This window comes from Garra rufa, chromosome 2, assembly GCF_049309525.1.
Source record: "Garra rufa chromosome 2, GarRuf1.0, whole genome shotgun sequence".
NCBI classification, from domain to species: Eukaryota; Metazoa; Chordata; class Actinopteri; order Cypriniformes; family Cyprinidae; genus Garra; species Garra rufa.
This window is the reverse complement of record NC_133362.1, coordinates 1,421,206-1,428,151: the sequence shown is the minus strand read 5'-3', so window position 1 is coordinate 1,428,151 and position 6,946 is coordinate 1,421,206.

Here is a 6,946-nt window from a genome sequence, read left to right as displayed (position 1 = left end):
CAGCAGATCAGCCTGGTGCGCCTCTGCAACACTGCCATCGTGTGCAGAGGAGCACCGGCCACTGCCGCATATGTGCCTTTGGAGCCTTCAGGGTCGATGTCCCTCGCTCTGAGAGATAGTTCGCAACCGTCAGCGAGAGACATCGTCACATATCCGCGCCCGTGCATTCCCTCGACATCAGCATGATTCACATGCCGATGCCTGTGAATGCGGGCTGAATATGGCCTGTCCCATTCCCTCTCGATCTCTTAAGCAGATCAGGAAGGAATGGGAGGCTCACAGGAGTTGGCTTTGTCATGGCCCGGAAGAAGCCGCTCGTCTAGTCTGCCGAGAGCGGCCTCTTCCCTCGCGGGCTTCCACTGCAGATACAAGCGGGCAGCCGCGCGGTCCATAACAGACATCAACTCTTCATATGCGGGGCAGAGAGGCTGCATGGGCTCAAACGAGCTCATATTTGTTCCATTTCAACCTCCTGCTCGCCCTGGCTTGAAGCCAAAAGAGCACTCGCTGCAGAACCGGAGGATGTGAGAGACAACACATCATCCGCTAGCAGCGCATTCTCGTCTCCGGCTGACGTGCGCGAGCGATTAAACGCTCTCTCAAACTCGTCAGCCAGCTCCACCCGTGAGCCCCGCAATCTCAGCCGCCGAGCAGCCTCAGCTGTGGCGGGACCGGAGCAGCGTGGGGCAGATGGATGGCCCGATTCCCTCGAGAAAAGGGCCAGACGAGAACGGAGTTTCTTCAAAGTGAAACTCTCACAATGAACGCGCTCCGCTCTTCTAGAGCCGAGCGCGCGTGCTCTTACACCTAAACACACCAAACAAAAGGTCGTGCTGCGCCATCAAGGGCCAGAGACGAGGCCAGGTCGCCAGTTTGGGGCTACCTGCCCCTTCCTTTTCCCCTTGACTCCGGGGCTGGGCCAACGATGAGACCTAGGCTCCATCTGTTGGCCCGGTATGTGAACAGTAAAGACACTTTAATAAAATATTCAAGCGTGTATGTGTATGTTTTCTTTTGTCTACCAGCTCCGCTTGGGTGTTTACTATTGCAGTTTCGAGCTCCTCTTGAGTTCTACTGCCACCAAGTGCCGAGTGTAGCCAGGTCTCCCCTCGTTTTATAAAAGAAAACAGTGTGCAGAGACCTCCACTCGTAGAAACCTCCTCGTGGGTTAAGCGTTGTCAGGTTTTGAAACCTCCGCTAGAGTGAGCTTGGTATAGACATGATTCAACATACATATACATACGAGAATAACCCTCTTGAGCGTTGTCAAGCTGCTTCAGGCGGAGTATCGCTCTGCCGAAGCCTCCGCTCACTCAAACCCTGCTAAGAGTAATACTCTTTTTGCATGAGTGTGGTCAGGTACCTTCCCTGTGTATTTTCATATACACATATGTGAGACCTCCACTCCTGGGAGTTTGTGTGCTAGGGTGAATAGAGCGTTGTCAAGGCTCCCTCTCTGAGAGAGAGGTGTTTTACTGGAGCCTCCGCTCTCTTTAAAGAGCCCCGCTTTGAAGTAGAATTGAGTGTAGCAGGCCTAGGAGGCCTCCTCTCTGTGAAGTCCTCTGTGAAGAGAGACATATAAAGATAATACCTCTTAGCGCTGAATGTGGCAGGTCATTTTTAGACCTCCATTCATGAGAGCTTTTTACTGGGTCGAGTGTTGCTAGGCTCCCTCTATGTGAGGTGTTTCTGTTAAGCCTCCACTTCCCAGAAATACAGGCCGGGAGAACACAAGGTTAAGGCAGCTTGTGAACTCTTTCCGTGGACCTGTCACTACAAGCGTTGAGTGTAAAACAAAGTAGGCCTCCCTTCCATGAGAGGGCGTGTATTCCAAGGCCTCCACTCGATAGAGCTTCCTCAGTTGAGCGTCGTCAGGCTTATGTTCGAGAGCTTAAAGCCTCCCTCACTGAAAGCTCCGCTTCCGGGTTCTGCTATCACCCGGGATAATACAGGTGTCTTTCTCGCGAAACGCTTAGAGCACCTTCTTAAATCCACGTTAGTGGTGTTTGCTCACGCAAGTCTTTGAGCACTCTCTGAAATCCACGCGAGTGGTGAGTGCACTACTCAGGCACTTCACTAAAATCCATACTTATGGTAAGGTTCCTCCCGTAAAGGCAGGTTCCTTCTTCAAATCCCTCACGGGTTGGACCACGCAGGGTAATCCTCCGTGCCCATTTTTTCGAGTTGGTTCCAAAACCCTTAAGTTTTACAACTCCTTTGATAGCACAGTGTAATAGGTCTCCCTCTGTCACAGCCAACAGTACTGAGACCTTCACTCTCACAGTTATAGCAGCTGGCAGGCCCATGAGTGCCTCGCTGACTATTTTTTGGGGGAGTGCAGTCTTCCACTCACCAAAAACTAGTGTTGTAGGCTTCTCTCCTTGGAGATGTAGTCTCGGAGCCTCCACTACACAGAGCTAGATGATAAATGAGAATTTTTCATTATTGGCTCTGACTGTGAGTATCTGCCTTTCTTGAGCGTCGAGTGCAGTCAGGCCTCCCCTCGCCTAGAGGGTTTTACCTGAGGCCTCCACTCTGAAGAGTTTCCTAGGGAGAGCGTCGTAGGCCTCCTCTCGCTTAGAGAGTCTTTCTGCTGAAGCCTCCCCTCTCCAGAAGCTCCGCTTTCAGGCTCCGCTATCGCCTAGAGACTGCAAATCTGGTGATCCTCGCTATGCTCAGGACACCTACTCAAAACCACATTTGTGGTGTTTGCTCACGCGAAGTCTTTGGGCATTCTCTAAAATCCACGTGAGTGGTAAGTGCACTGTTCAGGCACTTCACTAAAATCCATACTCATGGTAAGGTCCCTCCCGTAAAGGCAGGTTCCTTTCTCCCATGGACCACGCAGGGTTCCTCCGTGTCCATTCTCTGAGCTGGTTTTTCTCAAAAACCTTTTAGTTTTCCAGCTCCAATTCAGATAGCGCTGCTAGCAGGATCGAGTGTCGGGCCTCCTCAGGCCTCACTCTCCAGGAGAGCTCCAAAATGAAGGTATTTCTGTCGCACAGGCTAGTCAGCCTCGCGGATGACCTTCAAGGCTAGAGTGTAGCTAGGTCATGAGACCTCCACTCTCAGAGTTCTTCCTTGCTAAGCACGGAGGTGTGTAAGGCTCCCTCTTTAGAAAGCCTCCACTCTCCAGACTCCACTCAGGCAGTACTGTCGTTTAGGCTGTTCAGCTTCGATGAACGCCTGCAGTGTTGAAGTGTAGTAGGTCTTGGGACCTCCACTCTTAGAGTCCTTCTGCTGCTCGCAGAACATTGCCAGCCTCACTCACAGAGTGTTGCCAGGCTTCCTTTCGGCGAAGCCTCCACTCCTCGGGAAATCTCCACTTAGACAGGCCTGCTGCACAGGCTATTCAGCCTCACAGGCCGTCGTCAGTGTCAAGTGTAGTTAGGTCATGAGACCTCCACTCTGTAGATTCCCTCTGAGCAGAAGCTCCACTCGGGTAGTTCGGGTTGCATAGGCTATGCAGCCTCACTGAATACCCCCAGTGTCGAGTATAGGCTTTTTCCTCCGGGCGTGAGTGTAGCCAGGTCTCCCCTCACTGAAGGGCTAGTGAGACCTCCACTCCTAAGAGCTGGTGGACTGAACGTTGTCAGGTTTCCTCTCTTTTTAGAGAGTCTTCTGTGAAGCCTCCGTTCTCCAGAGGCTCCGCCTCCAGTACTTCTAGGCGTGAGTGTAGCCAGGTCTCCCCTCACGGCAGGGTTATTTGAGACCTCCACTCCTAAGAGCTAGTGGATGGAATGTTGTCAGGTTTCCTCTCTTTTCAGAGAGTCTTTTATGAAGCCTCCATTCTCCAGAAGCTCCGCTTTCAGTACTTTCAAGCGTGAGTGTAGCCAGGTCTCCCCTCACTGGAGGGTTATTTTGAGACCTCCACTCCTAAGAGCTAGTGGATTGAATTTTGTCAGGCTTCCTCTCTTTTAGAGAGTCTTTTATGAAGCCTCCATTCTCCAGAAGCTCCGCTTTCAGTACTTTCAAGCGTGAGTGTAGCCAGGTCTCCCCTCACTGGAGGGTTATTTTGAGACCTCCACTCCTAAAGAGCTAGTGGATTGAATGTTGTCAGGCTTCCTCTCTTCTAGAGAGTCTTTTATGAAGCCTCCATTCTCCAGAAGCTCCGCTTCCCCATCTATTCCTGTAGCACTGAATGTTGTCAGGTCCCTAGAGCAGGCGTTCGCCCTGCCGAGACCTCCATTCCCTAAACTCCGCCCCTTATGGTCAGGGCGTTTATGAGCTCCTTCACTTAGGGAGCTAAGTGTAGTAGGCTTCCTCTAGGCCTCCACGCTTGAGAGTTGTGTGCACAGGTAGCCGGGCTAGCCGTGGCAGGTCACTGGGCCCCAGCGACTCTCGCTGATGCAGGGGTGATTTCCTTCTTGACTCCTCATTCAGTCAGTTTGATCACCTATCCCTCGGCATGGCGGCGTTGGTATAAGCGTTCCCAAAGTGTCCTGAACCAGGACGCAGCGTAGAGTTCCCTCCGGAAGGGAACGTCTCGGGTTACGTATGTAACCTTAGTTCCCTGAGGACAGGGAACGAGACGCTGCGTCTCAGGGCCATGCCTCGGGCCCTGCACAGACCTCCGTCCGACAAAAAGATGGTGTTGTGCTCTCAGGCACCTGCTTTTATACTAGCAGGCGCCTGTTGATGATGTCACAGGCTGGCGCCGGCCAGTGTCAGGTTCACTGTCGTTGTTCTATACATTTGTTTCAGAACCGGTCATGCTGAAGGCAGTTCCCAAAGTGTCCTGAACCAGGACGCAGCGTCTCGTTCCCTGTCCTCAGGGAACTAAGGTTACATACGTAACCCGAGACGTTTACCTTACACCAGGATATGTGCTGTCTTGTGGTTGATTCATAAGCTGGTCATATTTCTTACAGATGGGTTTTATTACTGATCTGTGTGGCAGGATTGACCTTAAATCAAGAATCAAAGACTCTAACATTGGTGACATTTTTCTCATTAGCTTAATAACAGTCAGCTTAGATTTTTATGAAAATGAATTAATAATTAATTTAAAATATCATACTATAATCAGATCTATTACAAAACAATTTAATAATGGAGAGTAAACCTTGTGTCATCACTCTTAAAATCAATTAGACGATCCAAAGAATCATCACTCCTCATAGACACACAGCTGGGCTCTGGTTCAGATTTCTTCTGATGATCTGAACTATAACAGAGAGATTAAAGGTACAGTAATTACCTTTATAGACTTGAAATAATGAAATAATCAGATGATAAAACACCGTAACAAATATTTCAATCAAGTCAGTTAATGAAATATTGTACCTGAAATATTGTGGATGATCTATAGACTCGTCACTCTTCATAGACACACAGCTGGGCTCTGGTTCTGATCTCTTCTGATGAACTGAACTATAACAAAGAATCCTTTGAATTACTGTATAAATATTAACTGTTAATCTACAAAAATATTACATTTTCTGCATTACTATGTTGATACAGCAAGTATAAGCTAAAGTTCTTTCATAGACGCATAACAACTAATATGAATACCATAATACCATGAATACCTAATATAAAACAAAAACACAAGATAAATATGACACACAGCTCTGACTCTGATCTCTTCTGCTGAACACATTTAATGACATTCATGTAAGGAGGTTATATTGTATTTTGTTTAAAAAAAATATTTGTTTCGCTCACAGGCAGCATTTAAAAACATCATTACGCCTGTAGAACCCTCACATAAAAGTTGATGTATTTCACATATTTACAATATGTTTAGTGGACTTCCATGTTTAAAAAGTTGTTGTTAAGCATTAGCATATGTTTATGTTGAAATGTTATTAATTTAGTTTTTACAGTTTTCATAATCCGCCTTTAAATGTTTGTTTCTCAGTTTATTCATCGCCCATTAAGGGGTGTAAATCAAGATATTTTTACATATACACTCTGTGGCCTATAGACTTAATACTTTGTAGCCTACTTTAGAAAATCAGTTCAATACTGTAAACTTTTAAATTACAATTTATTGTAAATCATTAAATTATTATTCATTTAGTTAGCAATACTGCATTTAGTTTTAGCTTAACAATACATAGATTTTTTTCAGGCATGTATATACACACACACACACACACACACACTGTATATGTATCTATGAAATAAGAAATTCAACAAAAACACATGCAAACTTGAGTATAAAAACCTACAAAAAATATTCTTTGCATATGTGTTTTTGTTTAGTATCATATTTTATGCATCAAGATTGTATGGCTCATATATGCAATTTATTACAATTCATTGATTATTGAGAGATCATGTCATGTCATGTTCAACATTTACTTTTAAGCTTACAAAAAATAAACGTTAATCGTTTTTTAACATACAAAAATTACATATGCATAATCAGCAAAACCCAAGCTGGACATCTTCAACTTGATTTATTACTAACAATCTAAAAGTTATTCTTACATTCACAATATAAAAAATTATGGAAGATGTCAAAGCAAAAATTATTTTCTTAAAAAAATGCATGACCTATCAAGCAGAGGGCATGAAGTAGATCATGTACAACAGGTTTATGAGCAAAGTTTTGATCATGTTAATAATTTATAGGCCCTAGATATTTGTGTATTAAATATGATTCAGTAGGCCAACATATTCATAAATAGACATTATTGTTTAACACATTATTACGAAAAATATTTACATTTTTTTAGCTAAAATATTGTAACACAGATTGCCAAACAAGCATTCTGTTTTCAATCAGTTTTTACACGCAAAAAGGCGACATGGGGATACAGTAAAATGTAAAAATAAAACTATTTTTTAATAAATAAATAAATAAATATCACTAATTTGTATTATCTGTGTTCTAATAAAAATCGAAACAGCAATTAATTAATTTCCTGATGTCTCTATTGTCCTGACCTTTTAAGGGTTAATATAGGCCTATCTAATCAAAGTACCTGCATCCTGG